General features: G+C 48.7%; 1 protein-coding gene across 1 annotated transcript in view; it reads left to right on the top strand.

Annotated features, from left to right (window-relative positions):
- Positions 1–24,534, top strand: part of ano3 (anoctamin 3) — a 401,336-nt gene that overhangs the window by 54,113 nt on the left and 322,689 nt on the right. The gene's annotated exons all lie outside the window — the stretch shown is intronic.

The following is a 24,534-nucleotide window of genomic DNA, read 5'->3' as shown; positions in this document are numbered from 1 at the left end:
TTCTCCCCATACCCCTTGATCCCTTTAGCATTAAGAAATATATCCAACTCCTTCTTGAATATATTTAATGAATTGGCCTCTACTGCCTTCTGTGGTAGAGAATTCCACAGGTTCACCACTCTCTGGGTGAAGAAATTCCTCCTCATTTCTGTCCTAAATGGCCTACCCCTTATCCTTAGACTGTGACCCCTGGTTCTGGACTCCCCGACCATCGGGAACATCCTTCCTGCATCTAGTCTGTCCAGGCCTGTCAGAATTTTATAAGTCTCATTCTTCTAAACTCCAGCGAGTACAAGCCCAGTCGGCCCAATCTCTCCTCATACGTCATTCCTGCCATTCCAGGTATCAGCCTGGTGAATCTTCGCTGCACTCACTCCATGGCAAGAACATCCTTCCTCAGATAAGGTGACCAAAACTGCACACAATACTCAAGATGTGGTCTCACCAAGGCCCTGTACAACTGCAGCAAGACATCCTTGTTCCTGTACTCAAACCCTCTCGCTACGAAGGCCAACATACCATTTGCCTTCTTAACCGCCTGCTGCACCTGCATGCTTACCTTCAGCGACTGGTGCACAAGTACACCCAGGTCTCGTTGCACTTCCCCTTCTCCCAATCTATTGCCATTCAGATAATAATCTGCCTTCCTGTTTTTGCCACCAAAGTGGATAACCTCACATTTATCCACGTTACATTGCATCTGCCATGCTTTTGCTCAATCACCCAACCTGTCCAAATCATCCTGGAGTTTCTCGGCATCCTCCTCACAGCACACATGCCCACCCAGCTTTGTGTCATCAGCAAATTTGGAGATATTACATCTAGTTCCCTCGTCTAGATCATTAATATATATTGTGAATAGCTGGGGTCCAAGGACCGATCCCTGCGGTACCCCACTAGTCACTGCCTGCCACTCGGAAAAAAAAACGTTTATTCCAACTCTTTGCTTTCTGTCTGCCAACCAGTTCTCTGTCCAAGTCAATACCTTGCCCCCAATCCCATGTGCCTTAACTTTACACGCTAATCTCTTATGCGGGACCTTATCAAAAGCCTTCTGAAAGTCCAAATACACCACATCCACTGGTTCTCCCTTATCTATTTTACCAGTTACATCCTCAAAAAATTCCAGTAGATTAGTCAAGCACGATTTACCTTTTGTAAATCCATGTTGACTTTGTCCGATCCTGTCACTGTTTTCCAAGTGCTCTGCTATTACATCTTTTATAATGGACTCTAGCATTTTCCCCACTACCAATGTCAGGCTTGTAATTCCCCGTTTTCTCTCTACCACCTTTTTTGAATAGTGGGGTAACATTAGCTACCCTCCAATCCATGGGTACTGTTCCAGATTCCATCGAATGTTGGAAGATGATCAGCAATGCATCTACTATTTCTAGGACCACTTCCTTAACTACCCTAGGATGTAGATTATCAGGCCCTGGGGATTTATCGGCCTTCAATCCCATCAATTTCCCTAACACCATTTCCCTACAAATACTGATTTCTTTCAGTTCCTCCCTTTCATCGGACCCTATGTTCCCCGACATCTCTGGGAGGTTATTTGTGTCCTCCTTTGTGACATTGACAGAACCAAAATATGTATTTAATTGGTCAGCCATTTCTTTGTTCCCCATTATAAATTCCCCTGATTCTGACTGCAAGGGACCTACACAATGCATTACTCTTAAGGGACACTTAATCAATGTCAACAAAAAAAACCAGAATAACAGATTGTTCATTTTATTGCTGTTTGTGGAACACTGGTGACATTTGTGACTTAGAGCAATCTTAAATTAATCTTACTACAGTGCTGTCCTCCCATAGCTCTGTATCTTTCTCGGTTTCAAATCTATAACTACTTTTGCCTTACAAAATGCAATTCTGGCTCAACCACTTGCCTAAATAACAGTCATTCCACTTTAAGAGTAATGCATTGTGTAGGTAAATCATGCTTGACTAATCTACTGGAATTTTTTGAGGATGTAACTGGTAAAATAGATAAGGGAGAACCAGTGGATGTGGTGTATTTGGACTTTCAGAAGGCTTTTGATAAGGTCCCGCATAAGAGATTAGCGTGTAAAGTTAAGGCACATGGGATTGGGTGCAAGGTATTGACTTGGAAAATCGAGCCCTAAGTGTGTGTGTGCACAATAATAAAATACTATAGATGCTGGCAATCTGAAATAGAGACAGAAAATACTGGAAACACTCAGCAGGTCAGGTAGCATCTGTGGAGATAGAATCCAATTTAATGTTTCAGGTCGCTGACCAATGTTCCCTCTAATTTTCTTTGGGTGCGCGGGCCCTTTAACGTGCTGCGCGGCCCATTCAAATTTCCGTGCAAGCGCCATTTTTCTATTTGTGAGCCAGCTGCGCGGGACCTCCAGACCGCTGCGTAGCCGCGCAGTTTAAAAGGAACATTGTCAATGACCTTTCAGCAGAACGTGGAAGTTCTGTGGATTGCCAATGCCCTTTCTCCTCCACCTCCCCAATTTTCTTTCCGCTCCCTGATTTTAATTTTCTTTGCCCCAATAGGAAGCTTTGTGTGGCTCTGTCCTCTACCAACAGCACTGTGTACGTTCCTCATATCGTTGGGCGTGCTTTAATTGTGCTGCAGTCTGTGAAATGAGTACTTCAGAATTGTAACATCAGCAGACCAAGAGAGTAAGCAAAGCCTGATAGATGTTATGGTTTGCAATCTAATCACATCAAAGTGGACACAACGGGATATAATTACTAGCAGCGTTTTCCCTGAATTCTCATCAATCAAAAAGGACCTAATTGCAATCACTCCGTAAAAAATCTGTTGCTACAATAACAGCATGAAAATCTATAATGCAATCAGGGAACAAACCAATGATCAACCACCTTCATTTAAGATTTTAATAGTCTTAGTTTTACTAAGTGAACAATGCAATGACTAGTGGAATTTGATAACCTATTTCTATTTGGTACCTACAATCAAGTTTTCAAACAAGGAAAAGACTAATTCAAGTGAAAAGTCTATCCTGTCACAAAATGCAAGCATACAAAATATTCACAATCCTTTGTTTGGAAGCCTAATAATATTCGTGTTTAAATACCTGAGAGAATAATGGGCCAGAACTTGCTGGAGTGGGGCATCTCACAGCATACGCCCCTGGTTAAACTTTTTCCTCCACCCTTCAGCTTGAACATATTTTGCACTGTAATTTGCTGGAAGTGCGAGCTGATAACGGCGTGGAGAGGGCAACAGGGCATCTGGGATCTTGGTGAACTATGGGGCCAGCAGTCTATCTCCTTAACCAGTAAGATTTAAGGATTGAGAAAGAAACAGAGGAATGACAGAGAAGGAAAGAAAAATTGGATTAAGAGAGAGGGGGAAAAAAAGACAGAAAGGAAAAAAAGTAAGAAAAAAAAGTAAACATTTTAAATTTGACATTTTTAAAATCTCCAACAACAATTCACTACCTGAAGGAATGAGACTACACATTGTGTCCACTTTGATGAAATTGGGGGTGGACAGGCAAGAAACGCTTCAAAATTAATCTTCAATTAAACCAATTTCATGGAGCAGACACATTAAACAGAGTATGGCCCTTGGTTAACATAACCATGGTGCACTCGCTCTGCCCGTACCTATAATCATACTGTACTTCTGTAAGGATAAGTAGTTTAGACGTCGCTCTCTCCTCCAAGAATAATATTTTAATGTTCCTGCCTTGTCCAAAAACTGAAACCATCATGCACAGTTGGAGATTAAAGCCCCGATATTTAGGGGGCAGCGAGCAGGGTGCGGGAGAGGCCGAAAATGGCCAAAGAACCCGGCACCGTTGGACCACAATGGTCCTGACAAATTCAATGACAGGACCACATTTGCATTTTGTGGTGCCGTTTCCCGCCCGACAGCCGGCCAAATGGACAGCCTGGCTGGCGGTTGGGAGGGAACACCGGCGGCAAGAGGCCGCAGCCTTGGGGACGGTCCCTGGCAATTAGGAGGCAGGAAGGCCGGTGAATGGGGGGGTGGGGGGAGGTCAGCAATCGGGAGGGGGGAAGAGAGGCTCGGCAATCGGGAAGGCCGGGGGAGGGGAGGGGAGGCTGGCGATCGGGGCTGTGGGAGGGTTTTCTTGAGGGGCCGGTGGGGGGAGGGGGGGCTCCTCCTGGGCCACAAGATGTGCTGGAAAAGACACTTACCTTGTGGAGCTGGCATCTCACGCCTGCCTTTCTAGACTCCTGGGAAACCCGTGCAGCAGCCAGAGCAGCGAATGTTAAATCCGTTTCCCAATTGCACTGTGGGAGCTCAATTTAAATATGTTAATGAAGTTCTCCATCTCTCTACGACGGGACACTCAGATGTCCCAATATCCGTCGCCGTAAGAAAGGCAGCTGGCACGTGTGTGTGGTGTGTTTGGGACGCGTTACCCACATTTAATTCCTTAACCTCTGCCCTGACCCTCTCCTGCCCGTTGTGGGTGGGGGTGGTTTAGTACCGAGGCCTAAGTTGCAACTTTGCTGTGGGTTTTATTTTTAACATTCCATTTTTATTGCTTCCTGATGCATTCTGTATTTCATGCGAGTTAATCCTCTCGTGGTCATCTGTTTTGTAAATCTCTGAACTGGCACTGACTGATTGACAGCTAGTTTGAAAGTAAAGACAATCATTCCTGAATTTATGTCCGTCGAGTCAGTCATTTTTAAATTGATCACCACACAGCCACCTGTGCATTTTCGCAGGAGATTGTAGTCATTTGGATTGCACCAGTCACTGAAGATCGAATTGCACTTCGCTTTGTTTACAGAATTAGATTCTCTCCTCATTGCTGCCATGCCCAGTGAGAAACAATGTGATGATGCTGTGTATTCAGTCAATACCAGAAATGGAGCAGCTGCAGTAGCCACATTAATCACACACTGTAAAGGTCTGTAGCGACCTCCTAATGTCAGTCTCATTAAACTAATGAATCCATCTTGAAGCTTTATCAGGGGACCACCGCTGCTGAAGACCAACTAAAATAATTCCCCCAAGTGGACTTTGTACGTGTTTCCGAAGCAATAACAATTTTCTGTGCAAATGCACGAGAGTTCCTGTGGTAGTTAAAGAAAGACTTGCATTTATATAGCGCCTTTCACAACCACCGTATGTCCCAAAGTGCTTTACAGCCAATGAAGTACCTTTTTTTAAAGTGCAGTCACTGTTGTAAAGTAGGAAACACAGCAGTCAGTTTGAGCACAGCAAGCTCCCACAAACAGCAATGTGATCATGGCCAGATAATCTGTTTTTAATGATGTTGGTTGAGGGATAAATATTGACCAGCACACTGGGGATAACTCCCTGTTATGTCTGACATTGGGGATAGGTCCTCGATTGCCTTGGCCTGAGCACATGGAGTTTGATAGTGCTGTTATCATTGTATTGTGTATAGGTATTCGATTGCTTGTGCCTAGAAGTGTGTGTGTGTGGCAGCCATTATAAAAGCAGCATGAACTGAACTCTGCTTGCGGTCTCTGGATTATCTTTGCAAACGCAACATTTGGCGACAAGGATGGCTGAAATCTCTCTTCCACCACCTCCTCCCTTCCTTGCACTACCAGGTGAGCCCCCGATCCCATGGGTTCGCTGGTTACAGTCCTTTGAAACCTACCTTATTGCTCTTGGACTAGAAACTGTGAGTACGGCTCGGAAAAAGGCACTGTTATCCCATTGCTTGGGAGCGGAGGGCCAGCGTGTTCTTGGGACATTATGCACAGCAGACTCAATTCAAACGTATGATGTGGCTGTGGCTCTGTTAAGCACACACTTCTCTGCCCCACAAAGTGCCCTCCTGCGGCGATTCATTTTTAGACAGCGTCACCAACTTCCCGGCGAGTCAGTGCATCAATACGTGGCTAATTTGAGGGGGTTAGCTAGCTCGTGCAAGTTCGGTGCGCTACAAGATGAGATGGTGCGTGATCAACTAATAGAGCTCACCAACAACGTGAGAGTGCGTGAAAGACTGTTACTCGAGTCCGACGATCTGTCGTTGTCACAGGCAGTCAACATTGCCTTTCAAGTGGAGTCTGCAGCCGAATATGCAGCGAAACGAGCACACACACCCAGTGATGGCGCCCTCGGCCCCGACAGCCCTGACATGGTAATGCTCACGCGACGGCAGCAACGCGCGCTACCGCGGCAACAGTGTGGAAACTGCGGATCTCGTTCACATGCTACCAGAGCGCAGAATTGCCCCGCGCGCGGCCAAGCCTGTCGCAATTGTGGAAAACAAAATCACTTTGCCAAGGTCTGCCGCTCTGCCCCTGTTGCTACAAATGAACACTCTCAGTCCTCAAGCAGTTGGCCTATAATTCACAACGTGAGCTCTGGGCCAGTAGTGACTTTCAAGTCATGCACAATTAACCTGAATGATGTGTGCATCCCTCTGTTATTGGATACCGGTGCCAGCGTCTCACTGCTGAATGTGGACACATTCAAACGCTTTTTCAGCTCCCTGCCACACTCTGCGCCCTCCACTACCCTTTGCGGGTATGGTAATTCGAAAATTGGACTAGTGGGCTCAGTCAACTTCACTGTACGCTATGGAACAAAAGTTTTGCCAGATTTTTGTTTTCATGTGGCACGCCAAGGAGCTAACCTGATGGGACTGGATCTTTTCACTGACCTGGGTTTTTCTCTCTTGGACACCGGCGGGTCTGCGATTCTGCACGTCGCCTCACCGTGGTGCCAAACATGGCCAGCACTCTTCGAGGGTCTGGGCTGCCTGACTGCCTTCACCCACCAGCCCATGGTTGACTCCACTGTTACCCCTGTCATTCAGCCACTGCGCCGCGTCCCGCTTGCTCTCCGTGACGGGGTCACAGCTGAACTAAAGCAGCTACTGGAAGCTGGCATCATCAAACCAGTTGATGCCTCCCCATGGGTCTCCAACCTGGTGGTCGCAACGAAAAAGTCAGGTGGTCTACGCGTCTGTGTCGATCTTCGAGCAGTGAATAAGGCCGTAATCCCTGACAAATATCCACTGCCCACATCAGAGGAACTCACAGCGCAGTTCTATGGTTCCATCCTGTTCTCGAAACTGGACCTTCGACAGGGCTATCTACAGGTTCCCCTCCACCCCAGCAGCAGGGACCTCACTGCTTTTGTGACACATGCTGGCGTCTTTCGGTACACCAGGATGCCATTTGGACTTAGCTCTGCACCCAGCTGCTTCCAAAAGGTGATGTCCTCTGTGCTCGCGGGCATTCCTGGGGTGGCCATCTACCTGGATGACATCGTCGTGCATGGGCCCTCGACCTCCACTCACGACGAACGCCTTCGCAGAGTTTTCACGGCTCTAGCAAAACACAAGCTCACACTGAATGGTGAAAAGTGTGTCTTTGCTGTTTCAGAGATCGAATTTGTGGGGTTTCGGTTGTCGGCTGATGGTATATCCCCACTCCAGTCAAACGTGGATGCCATTCACAGCATCCCAGAACCCAGCTCTGCAGCACAGGTTGCCTCCTTCCTTGGCATGACTGGGTATTACCTGAAGCTTTTGCCCCAGTACTCAGCCACCACAGCCCCACTGCGCCAGCTCCTGCGAAAGGATGAGCCCTGGGTGTGGTCACAAGCCTGTACGGAAGCTGTTCGCCTCCTCAAATCGCAGCTCACGTCGCCTCCAGTGTTGGCTCACTTTGACGTCGCCAGCCCCACCCTCGTCACCTGCGACGCGTCCGCTGCAGCTGTGGGGGCGGTGTTATCGCAGATACAGAATGGAGTGGAGAAACCAATCGCCTTTGCCTCCCGAGCCCTCAGCCCCACCGAACAGAAGTACTCAGTAGGCGAGCGTGAGGCGCTGGCGTGCGTCTGGGCATGTGAGCGATGGCACCTGTACACGTATGGCTGTGCCTTCACCCTGCGAACCGATCACCAGGCTCTCACTGCCCTGATGTCGACATCCGACACGGGCCACAGACCACTGCGTCTACACCGCTGGTCTGACCGCCTCCGCCAATACAATTTCAGTCTCCAGTTCACACCAGGACGTGACAATGTTGTTGCAGATCTGCTCTCCCGCACTGTCTCTGCCCCAGCCCCACTCGTCGGGTCTGACCATGTGGAACAGGATATCGTCCAGATGCTGCACACGCCTCTCCAAACCACAGTCTCTCTCCAGGAGCTCAAAGAGGCCTCTGAACAGGATGCGGCCCTCTCCCAGCTGTGCACCTTCATCAGAGATGGCTGGCCTCGCAAGGTGCCTGAGGAACTGTCTGCCTACTCCAGAGTTAAAGAGGAGCTCTCCTGCTGGAATGACTCCTGTGTTGCACGTGGGCTCTGCACTGTGGTCCCAAGTGCCCTTCGTGCACGTGTTTAATCCATGGCGCACGAGGGCCACTTGGGCATAGTGAAGCTCAAACAACGATGCCGAGACCTAGTGTGGTGGCCGGGTATCGACAGGGAAATCGAGGCCCTGGTCAATTACTGTGCAGCCTGCCTTGTAAGTGGCAAGACTGGCCACCAAGCTCCTCCACCCCTGCAACCCCTTGCCTGGCCCTCTCAGCCCTGGGAGCACCTGCAACTGGACGTCTGCGGGGAGATCCATGGTGTCCCCCACCATCAACGGTTCCTAGTGGTGAACTATGACCTGCACTCAAAATGGCCAGAGGTCACTGCCGTGGGCTCCGTCACCTCTCGGGTCATCATTGATATCCTTGAGTCCCTCTTCTCCCGCTGGGGGCATCCAAAGGCCATCACCACAGACAATGGCCCCCAAATGGTCTCTTCGGAACTCTCCTCTTACCTTGAGAGCAAGGGCATCCGTCACATACGCACGTACTACCACCCCGAGTCAAATGGGGGGGTGGAGCATTTTAACCAGACACTGAAAAATGGCCTCGGAGCACACCTATCCCAGGGGTGTGCGTTTGACAAGGCCCTCCTCCACACACTGCTGCACTACAGAGCCTCCCAGCATTCCACTACAGGGGTCTCACCTGCATCCCTCATGCTAGGCCGTGAGCTCATGCTGCCCCTTGGCAGGCTCCGCCCCTCGCTAGCTCAGAGCCCTGCTCCACCGGCTCAAGCCACAGTCGCTAGACAGCAGGTGAAGATGAAACTCCGCTTCGACCAGTCGAAGAGGGCCAAGGCACCCAACATCTCAGTCTCCGATTGGGTCAGAGTCCGCAGGCCTCACCGCAACAATAAGATGGCGTCATTCTGGTCCTCCCCTCTCCAAATCAGCCGCCAACTTGGACCAGCCACTTTCTGCCTCACTGACGGCTCTCAGTGGCATGCCAGCCGCCTTCGGAAGGTACCAGCACCCCCTGATGCGGATTATACGGACCTAATCCCCAAGCCTTACCCCCAGAGTGGCGGGATGCACATGTGGCTCAGCCAGCCAACCCCCAAGCAGATGTTGTGCCTCAGCCTGCTCCTCACCAGTCCCCACTTCAGCCTGCTCTTCACCAGTCCGCACCTCGGCCTGTTCGTACACGTTCTCGCCCTGGCCACCTACAGGACTTTGTCACTACATTTCATGTTTGAAATTTTGTGAGGGGGGAGGAAATGCTATGTCTGACATTGGGGATAGGTTCTCGATTGCCTTGGCCTGAGCACATGGAGTTTGATAGTGCTGTTATCATTGTATTGTGAATAGGTATTCGATTTCTTGTGCCTAGAAGTGTGTGTGTGTGTGGCAGCTGTAATGTATGTACCTTTAAGGGGGGGAACTACTTTCTACAGCTCATGTATACTGTAGTACCGGCAGTGACCACACCTGTATATAACGCTGAGTAGTAATCTGTTGTTTCAGTTGCAGTTTGAACCACGTTGAGTAAACACCTGTTGTACCATTCTCTGCAGTCCTTTTCTTATTATTACACGGACGTAACAGCAGCCATTATAAAAACAGCATGAACTGAACTCTGCTTGCGGTCTCTGGATTATCTTTGCAAATGCAACACTCCCCTGCTCTTCTTTGAAATATTGATCTTTTACATCCATCTCAGAGAGCAGACGGGGCCTCGGTTTAACGTCTCATCCAAAAGACGGCACCTCTGACAGTGCAGCACTCCCTCAGCACTGCACTGGAGTGTCAGCCTAGATTTTTGTCCTTAAGTCTCAGAGTGGGACTTGAACCCACAACCTTCATACACTCAGAGGCAAGGGTGCTACCCAGTGAGCCACAGCTGATGCTACCATTTTTAAAGGACCATTTTAAGCTATATTTCAAAATGTTATTCTCCAGTAAATCTAAACTACATCCCAAAATAAAATGAAGCAAATTTTAATTACATGCAGGGGCAGACCTTGAAACTGTTGGTAATTTTAATGCTCAGTTATGTCCAGGCAGAAAATTGGAATCTCGGCAATGAAGGTAATTTAAGCAGCCACTTTAACACAACTGTTTTATCAGCAATGAACTCCCACTGTCAATTTAGCTAATTATTAGGTGATGGGTTCAATTCCACATTACTCTTTCACAACATTACCTGGAAGCCTAGTGTCATTTTTCACATGTGTGTTGACTATGCTCCCCTTTCATTGACTCAAGTTGCTGTCAAATTGCCTGTCTGATATTGTTAGTGCATGGGGGTTCTTACTTTCAAGTTACGCCTCAAAATAATAGGGTTCACAGCATTGAAGCTAGATGCTTACGAACTTATTAAGCATACAATATCTAATTATTATTGGCAATAATTAAACATACACTTAACAGCAACGCTTACGACATAACCGTGTGAGTTTTAGCTGGGGTATTCAAAACACATTACAGTTCTGAGATCAGTGTGCTTGATTGGCCAGACCGCTGAAGGTATCTGCCCTAACTCTCACTCTTTATACCTTGCTTTCAACCCTGCTATGTGACAATTCACATGTTACTGCATTACCTGAAACCATTCATTCCCTTCCTTGTCCCTTATCAATAATTTTAATTTTAACAAGTTCTTTTTTACAACTCCCCTGCTTGGTTACCCTCCCTAACCTTCTCAGGCAGGTCCTTATTTTCAAGTTCTTCCTTCTAACAAAGGATGTTCTTAAAGGATGCATTGGTCTATGATTCAACCAATCCTAGTGGCAAAGCATTCTGTGTTCCAACAATCCTCTTTGCAATTATTTATTCCCAATGGCTTTCTTTACTCTCTCGGAGAATTTTAAATTGTTAACATCTTATCACTGACTCCCCAACCAGAGGAAATAGTTTTTCCCCATTCACTCCATCAAAACCCTTCATAATTTAAAATCTCCTTTTAGCCTTTTCTGCACTAGTGAAAATACTTCCAGTATCTCAAGTCTCCCTTCATTACAATAGTTTCTCATCCCTGGTGGCACCCTGGTGTACACTCTCTATGGCTTAGTGTCCTTTCTATAATGGGTACATCATGTAATTGGGGTTTCTGCCGAAGTTACGGTAGCCAATCGGGAGAACCCCTGAGGAAATTCCTAGTGTGTGAACCCTTAGTTGCTCAGAACTGACTTGGCCGGGTCACTGGGGGGGAGGGGTGGGGTGGTGGGGGGGGGGGATTGTGGGGGGGGGCTGGGGGGTCACACACATGTTGTATGGGGAATGGTAGCGTAGTGGTAATGTCACTGGGTTAGTAATCCATGAGACCTGGACTAATAATCTCAGAGATGTGAGTTCAAATCCTGCCATGGCAGCTGGGGAATTTAAATTCAGTTAATTAAATAAATCTGGAATAAAAAGCTAGTTTCAGTAATGGTAATCATAGGAACTATCAGATTGTTGTAAAAACCCATCTGGTTCATTAATGTCCTTTAGGGAAGGAAATCTACTGCTGATTACCTCCCTCAGCTGATGAATCAGTACTCCTCCATGTTGAACACCACTTGGTGGAAGAAGCACTGACAGTAGCAAGGGCACAGAATGTACTCTGGGGTGGGGGAACTTCAATGCCCATCACTTGAAGGACATAACTGCCAGTCTGGGCCTGCGACAGGTGGTGAGTGAACCAACACGAGGGAAAAACCTACTTGACCTCGTCCTCACCAATCTACCTGATGCAGATGCATCTGTCCATGGCAGCAGTGATCACCGCACAGTCATTGTGGAGATGGAGTCCCGTCTTCACACTGAGAATACCCTCCATCGTGTTGTGTGGCATATCGACTGGGCTAGGTTCAGAATAGAACTAGCAGCTCAAAACTGGGCATCCATGAGGCACTGTGGGGCAGCAGCAGAGTTGTATTCCACCACAATCTGTAACCTCATGGCCCGGCACATCCCTCACTCTACCATGTTCAACAACTGAGTGTAGAAGAGCATGCCTGGAGCAGCACCAGGCGTACCTAAAAATGAGGTGGGAATCTGCAACTCAGGACTGACTACATGCATGCTAAAAAGCGGAAGCAGCATGCTATAGACAGGGGTAAGCGATCCCACAATCAATGGATCAGATCAAAGCTCTGCAGTCCTGCCACAACCAGTTGTGAATGGTGGTGGTCCATTAAACAACTAACGGGAGGAGGAGGCTCCAAGAATATCCCCATCCTCAATGATGGTGGAACCCAGCACGTGAGTGCAAAAGACAAGCCTGAAGCGTTTGCAACCAACTTCAGCCAGAAATGCCGGAGTGGATGATCCATATCGGCCTATCCCCGAGGTCCCCACCATCACAGAAGCCGGTTTTCAGTCAATTTGATTCACTCCACATGATATCAAGAAATGGCTGAGCGCACTGGATACCAGCAAAGGCTATGGACCCCGACAATATCCCGGCTATCGTGCTCCAGATATAGCTGCGCCGTTCCAGTACAGCTACAACACTGCCATCTATCCAACAATGTGGAAAACTGCTCAGGTACATCCTGTCCACAAAAAGCTAGGACAAATCCAACACGGCCTATTACCGCCCCATCAGCCTACTCTTAATCATCAGCAAAGTGATGGAAGATGTCATCGACAGTTCTATCTAGCGGCACCTGCTCACTGTTGCCCAGTTTGGGTTCCGCCAAGATCACTCGGCTCCAGACCTCATTACAGCCTTGGTCCAAACATGGACAAAGGAGTTGAGTTCCAGAGGTGAGGTGAGAGTAACTGCCCTTGACATCAAGGCAGCATTTGATTGAGTCTGGCATCAAGGTGCCCTAATAAAACTGAAGTCAATGGGAATCAGGGGGAAAATGCTCCACTGGCTGGAGTCATACCTAGCACAAAGGAAGATGGTTGTGGTGGTTGAAGGTCAATCATCACAGCCCCAGGACATCACTACAGATGTTCCTTAGGGCAGTGTCCTAGGCCCAACCATCTTCAGCTGCTTCATCAATGACCTTCCCTCCAACATAAGGTCAGAAATAGGGATGTTCGCTGATGACTGCACAGTATTCAGCGCCATTCACAACTCCACAGAAAATGAAGCAGTCCATGCCCGCATGCAACAAGACCTGGACGACGTTCAGGCTTGGGCTGATAAGTGGCAGGTAACGTTCGCGCCACAGAGTGCCAGGCAATGACTATCTCCAACAAGCGAGAGTCCAACCACCTCCCCATGATATTCAATGGCATTAACATCGCCAAATCGCCCACTATCAACATCCTGGGGGTCACCATTTACCAGAAACTTAACTGGACCAGCCACATAAAACTGTGGCAACAAGAGCAAGTCAGAGGCTAGGTATTCTGCAGCGAGTGTCTCACCTCCTGACTCCCCAAAGCCTTTCCACCATCTACAAGGCACAAGTAAGGAGTGTAATGGAATACTCTCCACTTGCCTGGACATAGAAATAGGGCGGGGGGACTGTGATATGCTCGAACATATTAACATCGAGCGGGGGGAGGTATTGGCGGTTTTAGCTGGCCTAAAAATGGATAAATCCCCAGGCCCGGATGAAATGTATCCCAGGCTGCTGTGTGAGGCAAAGGAGGAGATTGCGGGGGCTCTAACACATATATTCAGGACCTCTCTGGCCACAGGGGATGTGCCAGAGGACTGGAGAACCGCTAATGTAGTACCATTATTCAAGAAGGGTAGTAGGGAAAAACCGGGGAACTACAGGCCAGTGAGCCTAACATCAGTGGTAGGAAAATTATTGGAAAAAATCCTGAGGGACAAAATTTGTCTCCACTTGGAGAGGCAAGGATTAATCAGGGATAGTCAACATGGCTTTGTCAAGGGAAGATCATGTCTGACTAATTTGATTGAATTTTTTGAGGGGGTGACTAGGTGTGTGGATGAGGGTAACGCAGTGGATGTGGTATACATGGATTTCAGTAAGGCCTTCGATAAAGTCCCGCACAGGAGACTGGTCAAGAAGGTAAGAGCCCATGGAATCCAGGGTGCCTTGGCACATTGGATACAAAACTGGCTTAGTGGCAGAAGGCAGAGGGTGATGGTCGAAGGTTGTTTTTGTGACTGGAAGCCTGTGGCCAGTGGGGTACCACAGGGATCGGTGCTGGGTCCCTTGCTGTTTGTGGTCTACATTAATGACTTGGATATGAATGTAAAGGGTATGATCAGTAAGTTCGCGGATGATACAAAAATTGGTAGGGTGGTAAATAGCGAGGAGGGTAGCCTCAGTCTGCAGGACGATATAGATGGGTTGGTCAGATGGGCGGAACAGTGGCAAATGGAATTTAACCCGGAAAAGTGCGAGGTGATGCACTTTGGGGGGACTAACAAGGCAAAGGAATACACAATGAATGGAAAGACCCTAGGCAAGACGGAGGGTCAGAGGGATCTGGGTGTGCAAGTACACAGATCCCTGAAGGCGGCGGAACAGGTGGATAAGGTGGTAAAAAAGGCATATGGAATACTTGCCTTCATTAGCCGAGGCATTGAATATAAGAGCAAGGAGGTTATGATGGAGCTGTATAAAACACTGGTTAGGCCACAGCTGGAATATTGTGTGCAGTTCTGGTCGCCACACTACAGGAAGGATGTGATCGCGTTAGAGAGGGTGCAGAGGAGGTTCACCAGGATGTTACCAGGGCTGGAGCGCTTCAGCTATGAAGAGAGACTGGGCAGGTTGGGTTTGTTTTCCTTGGAGCTGAGGAGGCTGAGGGGGGACATGATTGAGGTGTACAAAATTATGAGGGGCATAGATAGGATGGATGCTGAGGAGCTTTTTCCCTTAGTAGAGGGGTCGATAACTAGGGGGCATAGATTCAAGGTAAAGGGCGGGAGGTTTAGAGGGGATTTGAGAAAGAACTTTTTCACCCAGAGGGTGGTTGGAGTCTGGAACTCACTGCCTGAAAGGGTTGTGGAGGCAGAAACCCTCACAACATTTAAGAAGCATTTGGATGTGCACTTGAAATGCCATAGCATACAAGGCTACGGGCCAAATGCTGGAATATGGGATTAGATTAGACAGGGCTTGATGGCCGGCGCGGACACGATGGGCCGAAGGGCCTCTATCCGTGCTGTATTACTCTATGACTCTATGACTCTATGAGTGCAGCTCCAACAACACTCAAGAAGCTCGACACCATCCAGGACAAAGCAGCCCGCTTGATTGGAACCCCATCCACCACCTTAACCATTCACTCCCTCCACCACCGGCATACCGTGGCTGCAGTGTGTGCCATCTACAAGATGCACTGCAGCAATTCGCCAAGGCTTCTTCGGCAGCACCTCCCAAACCCACAACCTCTTCCACCTAGAAGGACAAGGGCAGCAGGCACATGGGAACACCACCACCTCCAAGTTCCCCTCCAAGTCACACACTATCCTGACTTAGAAATATATCACCGATCCTTCATCGTCGCTGGGTCAAAATCCTGGAACTCTCTACCTAAAAGCACTGTGGGAGTACCATCACCACACGGACTGCAGCGGTTCAAGAAGGCGGCTCACCACCACCTTCTCAAGGGCAACTAGGGATGGGCAATAAATGCTGGCATTGCCAGTGACGCCCTGATCCCATAAACGAATATTAAAAAAAAGGAACAACTGAACTGAACTGCAAAGTAATGTGTTTCTGTGAGTTGTGATACACTGGGAGGTGATAGAGGACTGGAGGACAGCTAACGTAGTACCATTATTCAAGAAGGGTAGTAAGGATTAACCAGGGAATTACAGGCCAGTGAGCCTAACATCAGTGGTAGGGAAATTATTGGGAAAAATTCTGAGGGACAGAATTAGTCTCCACTTGGATCGTGTCAAACCAATTTGATTGAATTTTTCGAGGGGTTGACTAGGTGTGTGGATGAGGGTAGTGCAGTTGATGTGGTCTACATGGACTTCAGTAAGGCTTTTGACAAAGTCCCACATGGGAGATTGGTCAAGAAGATAAGTACCCATGGGATCCAGGGCAATTTGACATATTGGATCCAAAATTGGCTTAGTGGCAGGAGGCAGAAGGTGATGGTCGAAGGTTGTTTTTGTGACTGGAAGCCTGTGTCCAGTGGTGTACCGCAGGGATCGGTGCTGGGTCCTTTGCTGTTTGTAGTGTACATTAATGATTTAGATATGAATGTAGGAGGTATGATCAGTAAGTTTGCAGATGACACGAAAATTGGTGGAGTGGTAAATAGCAAGGAGAGAAGCCTCAGGCTACAGGATGATATAGATGGATTGATTAGATGGGCAGAACAGTGGCAAATGGAATTTAACCCTGAAAAGTGTGAGGTGCTGCAGTTTGGGAGGACTAACAAGGCAAGGGAATACACAATGAATGGTAGGACCCAAGGAAGGACAAACGAACAGAGGGACCTTGGTGTGCATGTACATAGACCCCTGAAGGCAGCAGAACAGGTAGATAAGGTGGTTAAAAAGGCATATGGGATACTTGCGTTCATTAGCCGAGGCATAGAATATAAGAGCAGGGAGGCTATGATGGAGCTGTACAAAACGCTAGTTAGGCCACAGCTGGAATACTGTGTGCAGTTCTGGTCACCACACTATAGGAAGGATGTGATTGCATTGGAGAGGGTGCAGAGGAGATTCACCAGGATGTTACCTGGGCTGGAGCGCTTCAGCTATGAAGAGAGACTGGACAGGCTGGGGTTGTTCTCCTTAGAGCAGAGAAGGCTGAGGGGGGACCTGATTGAGGTGTACAAAATTATGAGGGGCATAGATACGGTAGATAGAAAGGAACTTTTCCCCTTAGTAGAGGGGTCAATAACCAGGGGGCATAGTTTCAAGGTAAGAGGCAGGAGGTTTAGAGGGGATTTGAGGAAAAACTTTTCCACCCAGAGGGTGGTTGGAATCTGGAACTCACTGCCTGAAAGGGTGGTAGAGGCAGGAACCCTCACAACATTCAAGAAGCATTTAGATGAGCACTTGAAACGCCATAGCATACAAGGCTACGGACCAAGTGCTGGAAAATGGGATTAGAATAGACAGGGCTTGATGGCCGGCGCGGACACGATGGGCCGAAGGGCCTCTTTCTGTGCTGTATAACTCTATGACTCTATGCTTGATATCATAATGAAGAATATAAAATCAAGCTCAAAGCACAGCTTATTTACAATTATTTTACTTGGTAGAATGTAACTCCAATTCGCTCAAACACTTCAAGTTGTTTTGCATAATAAATTTAATTAACCCTAATTTGTAGATATGAAAAGAATATGCACGGCCGCCCCAACAAAAATGATTGCTTACATTCACCACAAAAATGATTGCTTTCTATTTTTATATTTATGTGCTTGTGGAAAATATGCCTCCATTTTCATTTGAAATGATAGGAGTATTCTTAATTTTTCTATTCTGCTTTTCTCCTCTTTAGGGCCCTCTGTGTCTCAAAGTTCCTTAGCTGAAAGAGATAAAAATCACATTGCGTCAATGCTTCTACCATCCATAAAATGCTTTAGAGAAAAGCCCTAGATTAATCTCTCTCCATTTTCCCATGGCTCCTAATGAAGAAGTACCTACCACCCATTATCATATTGGTTCCACCATGATTAATCTGCTTCTCTTACTGAAACTATTCTTGTGCAATATGTGATGGCACCTTATGGTTGGCTATATTTCTTTGAATAAGCTTATCTGTTCAGCGTACACAAAGTCATCTTCTGTCTTGTATTATTTGTTGAATCCCCATTTTCGGATAGATGAGAACTCAATATTTAGAAAAACGTCTCCAACTGTTGTTTTTCACTAAAGTTAACGCGCTTTTCAATCTTTGTATCATTCTTCATCTATGGTTTTTGTATGTTCTCTGTACTGATGAGGAAATGTCAAATTATTGAGGATTCTTTCATTGATATTCCATCCCAGATGCTCCAGTTCTTCAACTATAATGGCCTAGAAATTCAGTTGGTTGCGCCAGCCACTAGCGCCTTAAGAGGGCGAGAAGTGGGGCGCTAAGCGGCTAGCGACCGGGCATGGCGCGATCTGCGCCGCTCGCGAAATTCAGTAACGATTTAGCGGCGGCGCAAAACCTTTGCGCGCGCTCAGCTGAGCGCGCAGACCGGAAATTCAGTGGCGCCGGCCTATTGCGCGTCTGGCGCCCCCAGCGACTGGTAAAGGGGAACGGTTCCCAGTCACTGCGGGGTGCGGGGGGCGTTAATTAAAGGGGACTCCTCCTGCAGTATAAATGTCAGCCATTTTGCTCCACTCCTTCTTTGTGAGACACTGATATTTGGAGAGAGACAAAGGGAGAGAGCTTTCTGGTTTGAATCAGCACTCGCTCAGGTACTTCTGGCTTCAGGCCAGAGCTTTGCACTTGTAATTAACTTTCAGTGCCATAGCATTAATTCAATACATCTAATGGGGGCGGCAATGGGTGCAAACGTTGGCTTACTGTATTGCATTCAGAGGGCTCAGAGACGCCGTGAGAGACTGCCAGTCATGGCCAGATGGAGAAGGGCCAACAGGCGTCGGCACAGGAGGCCTTACCTACCCAGGGTATACCGCCAGCAGTTCTCATATCTGAACATGTCTGAGGAGCAGTGTGTTCGGAGGCTGCGATTCAGAAGGGAGGTGGTCACAGAGATCTGCCACCTGCTTCAGAGAGATCTGCAGCCACAGCTGAGGAGCAGGACGTCTCTGTCGGTGGCAGTGAAGGTGACGGTGGCTCTCAACTTCTATGCCACCGGCTCCTTCCAATCCGCTACTGGGGACATTTCCAACATCTCCCAGTTCGCGGTACATTGCTGCATCCACCAGGTGACCAATGCCCTTTTCAGAAGGAGACGTCAGTTCATCTCCTTCCCCATGACCCTCAACAAGCAGCAAGAGCGTGCAATGGGATTTGCAGCATTAGCGAACTTCCCCATGGTGCAGGGCGCCATTGACTGCATGCATGTGGCTTCGCGGGTACCTCTGGAGAATGCCGAGGATTACCGCAGCCGGAAGGGCTACCATTCGCTCAACGTGCAGTTGGTGTGTGACCACAGGCAGCTCATACTAGCTGTCAATGCCCGCTTTCCAGGCAGCAGCCACAATGCCTTCATCCTGCGCCAGACTTCTGTGGCAGACCTTTTCCAGGCCCAGCCTCACCCACGAGGATGGCTTCTCGAGGACAAAGGCTATCCTTTGTGCACCTGGCTGATAACCCCGCTCCGTGCGCCCAGCACCCCTGCAGAACAGCGATACAATGACAACCATTAAGCACCCAGGAACATCATTGAGCACACAATCGGCATGCTCAAGCAACGGTTCCGCTGTCTGGATTGTTCCGGGGGAGCCCTACAGTACTCGCCTGAGCGAGTCTCCCATTTCGTTGTCGTGCGCTGCATGCTGCACAACCTGGCTATCCGCAAGACTCAGCCACTGCCAGCAGACATTGGAGGACCACCAGAGGAGGAGGAGGAGGAGGACCAGGATGGGAGGGAGGCAGAAAGTACAAGGGCCGTCCGTCTGCGGCTTATTGCAACTCGGTTCTAGGCCCCCTCTCAGGGAATGGCTTGTGCCAATGAAGGAAGATGAATGTAGCCGCTGCGCAAGCCCTCAGCCGATCAAGGCAACCAATACTTCCAAAAGCAAACATGGACAGTGCGATTAAAGAAAATTGTTTACTCTTATAACTCTGTGCCCTTCCCGCATGACAAACTAATTCAGAGAAACCCCCAAACAAAAACACACCAGTCTTGGCCTTTATATAACAAACAAACACACCAGTCTCGGCCTTTATATAAAAAACAAATACACCAGTCTCGGCCTTCATATAAAAAACAAAAACGCCAGTCTCGGCCTGTTTATAAAAAAGAAATACAACAGTCTCGGCCTGTTTATAAAAAACAACAAAATTGGCCAGACCTTCTACTTTTTCACCTGCGAGGGTGATCCATCTCGCTTCTGGGCATGGCCCCTGCCCGCCCTGCAGCTCCTCCTCAATGGGACCCCAGTGGCTCCAGCAAGGCTGGGGGAAGGCTGCTGAGGGTTAGTTGGTGAGACAGCAGATGCCCTCGGGGGTCGGCCTGGACCAGCTCTGGGCCTGGAGGGCCCGACTGCGGACTGCTCCAACTCAGCTTGGGCGGCAGCAGTCTGTCCTACGGGTGGTGACAGCTGCAGTGGAGGAATGCTACCAATCTGACAGAGCACAGGCACTCACTAGTCGGCTGATTCACTGGCACTCGCATGGGCCAGCACTGCAGCATGCGCAGCAATCTGCTGAAGCACAGACTGCTGGGCTGCTGCGGCGCGGCGAGTGCCCCGGCGATGCCTGGCTGAGCCAGCGAGGGTGGCAGCAGTTAGTGCCCGTGTGGCCCTGGTCTGTGTCTGGATGACACCAGCCAGTGAATGCACGGCATGACTGAGCACTTGGCTGGAGGCCGCCTGTACTGCCGCGAAGTCCTGCAGACTCCTGGCCTGTGCTGCACTGAATTCTTGCAGACTCCTGGCCTGTGCTGCCCCGAATTCCTGAACACTCCTTGCCAGAGACTCTATGGAGTCCGGCATCCTTGCCACTGCAGCCATGAGCTCAGTGTGCCTGCGCTCAGCCTGGGCACCCATTTCCACAAGGAGCCGCACCTCCTCTGCGCTCACTGTAGCAGGACTGGAGGCCACACTCTCCCTCCGGGGAGAAGGCCGCCGAGCTTCCCCACCCCTCCCGCGTTGCTGCAGCCCGCTGGTCCCCGGAGCATCACTCTCCTCCGACACTTCCCCCCCTGCTCCCCTCCAGGGAAGACGTGTCCCCAGCATGGCCATGGGCTGCCTCGGCCGAGGGTGTCCCTGATGGGGCGGCTTCCTCTTCCTCCTCCTCTAGGTCTGAGTCCGACACAGTGCCAGCTTGAGGGGCCACCTCCTCACCTGGCGAGTCACCATCTGAAAGCCGGGAGGCACAAGAGTTGCTTTAGAGTGAGGACAGGATGGCAGCGAGGGAGGCATGAGTGCTGCTATGCACTGCATTGGTTCGATAGGGGCAAAGGATGCTGGCGTGAGGCACAGGTGGAAAGAGAGAGGTCAAAAAGGTGAGGACCTTACCATTGGTGCCCAGAACAGGGTCGGCATCTCCAGTCGCGACGGGGCCAATCAGCCGGCCTGCCATGATCTGCTCCACTCGCAGCTCTAGGTCGCTGAGCTGCTTAATGTCAGGACGGCCTCCCCCGGTCTGGCGCTGCTGTCTCCGGTTGTGCGCCAGCTTGCCCTGCAAGAGAGAGGACGGCCTCTAAGTACAGTGTGAAGCCCTGATCTTGCCTACACAGCCTCCCATGGTGGAATAGCCCTGACAGTGTGAAGCCCTGATCTTGCCTGCACAGCCTCCCATGGTGGAATAGCCCTGACAGTGTGAAGCCCTGATCTTGCCTGCACAGCCTCCCATGGTGGAATAGCCCTGACAGTGTGAAGCCCTGATCTTGCCTGCACAGCCTCCCATGGTGGAATAGCCCTGACAGAGTATAATCTCCTGAATATGCAAGTGCTTTTCATGACAGTCCCATAGCTGCTGGATGAGGGCTGGGCAGTAGGGCTTTCACGTCCCTTTGGCCATCAACTGAGGAACACATGCAGGGATGAGGAGGATACTGGAAAGGGTAGTCACCCTGACAACCCAAGTGAGGTCGTTGACTTTTTTACAGCATTGGAGGGGAGTCCTGGCAACCACGCTGTTGGAGGCGACCCTGCTTGCCACCTCCCTCCAGGCTTTCTGATATTCGGAGGGCAGCGGCCTCCTGCCACCTTCAGGGAACAGAACATGGCGCCTGTGCTCAACTGCGCCAACCAGCACCCTCAGGTCACCCTCGCCGAAGCGCTGCGCTCTCTCCCTTGGCTTCTCCATTCTCCTGGGCGTGGAGCAGTTGAATTAGCACTGTTCAGGCCTTCCCTCAGGGCTGCAGTGTGCAGGGCGTGGCAGCCAAACAATTCCACCCTCCCCCTTTAAGTGCTGACTGGCGCCTGACTGTCTGCCTTCAATCAATAACTCGCCGCACCTGCGCTGCGCCCGCCCTTGGTGGTAGCGCCCCGGATCGCCGGCTTAGCGCCTTATGATACTCATGCATCGCCTGCTTTAGCGCTGCAGCAACCTCTTGGGGCAATGCAACTGAATATTGGCGAAGGTGGCGCTAAGTTGCGCCGGGCGCAAAGTTTTGCGACCGCCCGGCTGTAGCGCCCCAAACGCGGCTATACCGAATTTCTAGGCAAATATGTTCTGAGAGAATACTAGGGAAAGTAGATGGCCTTGTTTCGCTATGTTAAAGGCGCTATATAAATGCAAATTGTTGTTGATGGTGAGCTCCAGTGGTGATTGGGACCTAACGTGTTTAGTCTTTGCTATCTGTTTCAGCAGTCCTTGCTTGTTCATACAGCTCTTGAAGAATTTAAAATGATATTGGTCAGCATGCTGAAGTCTCTACTGCATCTTAAACAGACATTGATGCCAGACTTTTCCCAAAGACTTGTTTGAAAAGAAATGCTGTTGGAGATCCTTGCTATTTTTCTGCTAAGTATTTATCTACAAATTGATTAGGACAAAATTCTATTCTGCTGTTCTTCTCCTTGTCTTAAATCTGATTGCATTTCTGAAAAATGTTCTTCAAGCTAACTGTGCAGCCAGTTCTGAATTTCTGCAATCTCTTTACTAAGATGGCAGATAAGGCTAATAGGCCTGTCATTTCCACAATTTTATCCTCCTATCTCTTAGTGTTCCTGCATCGTTCCCTGTAACTGCTTCCCCTCTGATCAACTTGTTGGGAAGGCTCTGTGCACTCGAAATTTATATATGTTTTTCAGTTGGACATATGCTGTGGCCTCAATGCATTCTTTTGGTATCTCTTTCTGCTGCCATAGGCTACTGAGGACCATTTCACTCACCCTTAGACGCATATCAATGTCTGTAGCTATCTGCACAATACTGTTTTGCCACCTTTGTTTGTTTTTGCCTGGTAAAACGGCTCAAATCAGAATCGCGTAGAAACATAGAAGATAGGAGCAGGAGTAGGCCATTCGGCCCCTCGAGCCTGCTCCACCATTCAATGAAATCATGGCTGATCATCCAAATTCAGTACCCTGTCCCTGCTTTCTCCCCATATCCCTTGATCCCCTTAGCCTTAAGAAATATATCTAACTCCTTCTTGAATATATTTAATGAATTGGCCTCAACTGTCTTCTGTGGTAGAGAATTCCACAGGTTCTCCACTCTCTGGGTGAAGAAATTCCTCCTCATCTCTGTCCTAAATGGCTTGCCCCTTATCCTTCGACTGTGACCCCTGGTTCTGGACTCCCCCGCCATCGGGAACAGCCTTCCTGCATCTAGTCTGTCTAGTCCTGTTAGAATTTTATAAGTTTCAATGAATTGGCCCCGAAATCGCTGGAAGGGCGTATCTTACGGCAAGCGACGTGTATTGAACTTTTTTACCTCACCCCTCAGATCGCACTATATTTGCGCCGCAAATTGCTGGAAATGTGAATTGATATTGGCACAGCGATGTCAATGGGGCATCTAGGACCTCATGCACATCGTGCCCAATGGTCTATATCCATAACCAATGAAACAAAGGGATAGGGAAAGAAACCAAGCGAATGATGGAGAAGGAAACAGGATACGTTAGAGACAGAAAGAGAATTAAAGAGAGGGAAAGTAAGAGAGTGGATTAAGAGAGAGAGAGAGAAAAAAGTGACCGAAAGGAAAAGTAAGAAAATAATTTAAAGGAGCAAGCAGAAGAAGAGGACATTTTAACCTAGTTGTGTTTTGGATTTGTTGTGTTGGTCCTTGAGAAGTTAATGTGAATGGCAGGGTAGGTGTATGAAGTGTACACATATTCTTGAGCCATGATGTTATTGACTAATCATCCAAACTCATCTATTTCCTGTCAACTATGCTACATTTACCATGCCATGTCTCAAATTACTCATAATACTGTATCCCAAAATGTTATATTCTGAAAGAAATCTATCTAATTTACATTTGAGTGTCATAACAGTTTTGCATCCTGAAAATGATTGCCTTCCGACACCAACAGGAGTGTGAATGGTAAGACTGGCACAAAAATACAGTTAAGACAGATAATACGTTTTTTAAAACCTCTAGGAACAATTAACTATCTGCAGGAGTGAGATTCCACAATTTCACTGTTCCCTTTCTGGGCCTCCAAGGTTGAGTGTCATGTCAGGACCAGAAATCAAATCACTAACAGGATCCTTACGACATGAATTACCAGCTCTAAATTGCTGCGGAGAGATTAATTCGCATTAACGGTGTAAATCTAGCAGTTTCACGACACGCAATGAACTTCATGTAAGGAA

Source organism: Somniosus microcephalus, chromosome 15 (genome assembly GCF_052327205.1).
Source record: "Somniosus microcephalus isolate GS21.2 chromosome 15, FLI_Smic_1.0, whole genome shotgun sequence".
NCBI lineage: Eukaryota > Metazoa > Chordata > Chondrichthyes > Squaliformes > Somniosidae > Somniosus > Somniosus microcephalus.
This window is presented reverse-complemented; position numbering and strand designations above follow the sequence as displayed.